We start from the raw sequence: 1533 nt of genomic DNA on the forward strand, positions 1-1533 counted from the left end.
AGGAGGTCACCAGAATTCATTCAATGAAAAAAAGAAAATTTTCAATCATTCCAGGATGTGGGGATGGGGGTCTGGTTTCCCCCACCCCACTATTTTTCCAAACAAAAATAAAGAGTTTGCAGCATATTAGGAGGTCAGGGTGCGTGATTCCAGGCAAAAAATTCGAGTTTTTTTTTCTTAGTGAAAATTGTGCAGGTGAAATGATCAAAATTTACCCAAATTCCATCCCTCTTCTCTCTTTCACTCTAATCATCATCCAGAACTTTGCTTGCACCAGACTGTGGTCTGTCCAGCATTCCAATCCATGAAAGAAGAGCTGATCTCTAACTGTGGAGGAACCCTGTGGAAGAGGTAGACTCCGCAAGACATGGGATGAGGTGGTGAAACATGATCTTTGAATGTTGGGTCCTAATGAGGTGATAAATGATTGAGACCTTAGGTGCTTGAGAAGACTTGTCAAGCCAAGTGAAATCATAGTCATGACCAGTGTTGGTGACACGTAAAAGGCACGCATGCCAGTAACACATAAAGGGCACTTGTGCTGGTGACACGTAAAGGGTTTCGGAGGCAATATTATTCATGGCAAACGTTGATTCGATCTGCATGAACCACACTTTCACATCCCCTGTGAAACAAGGTAAAGAACTGTTATTCATGGTGAGACGAGTAACAGAAAGATGTCAATTACGGAGGAAAAGTTTCTAAAATAGCGTGTGACCGTGCTGTTAGATGTAACAGACAGCTCAGGCAGCTGTGCTTGTGTCCACGTGGGGTATTCAAAATTAGCGTGCATGTATAGCTTGAGAAATGGCATCGAAGTTTATGAAGAAAGACAAAATGGTGATGAGCTGCATGGTGTAGCAATTCATGTGTGCAAGAGAAAAAAAAAGAATATTTGGCTATTTTCAAAAAAAATAAAATTAATCTTTTTAGCCCGAATTGGCTACAAAAACAAAAGTGAATTATTGTTTTGGGTGTTGACATCCTAGCAACAGATTGTTCGTATATGAAAATGTGTTGGTGTAAGTGTGGTGTGTTTGTAAATAACTTTGGTGTGGTTTCCTTAATAACACGCAGTTTTCTTTAAACAAGGCGTCCGACAAACCACTATATATATATATATATATATATAATTTGAAGATAAGCAACAAAAATTCAATAGGTTATAGCAGTACGTACGTTTCGTACAAGCTCCATTTATTCATGTAGTGAGAACACTACTTAGAATGTAGAATGAAAATGTACTGTTGAACAGCAGCATAGTCAAGATGATATGTTTTCTTCTCCTACTCTTGTTTTTTGCACATATCTACAAAGTGACTTTCTAAAATGAAATTCCATTATGCAGCTGAGGAGTACATTTTCATTCTACATTCTAAGTAGTGTTCTCACTACATGAATAAATGGAGCTTGTACGAAACGTACGTACTACTATAACCTATTGAATTTTTGTTGCTTAACTTCAAATTTTATTCACCAAATCTCTTGATTTTGTTTTTGGTTTTTACCCTACCAAATTCTGGTGCCTCAAAC

This window comes from Octopus bimaculoides, chromosome 18, assembly GCF_001194135.2.
Source record: "Octopus bimaculoides isolate UCB-OBI-ISO-001 chromosome 18, ASM119413v2, whole genome shotgun sequence".
Taxonomy (NCBI): Eukaryota; Metazoa; Mollusca; class Cephalopoda; order Octopoda; family Octopodidae; genus Octopus; species Octopus bimaculoides.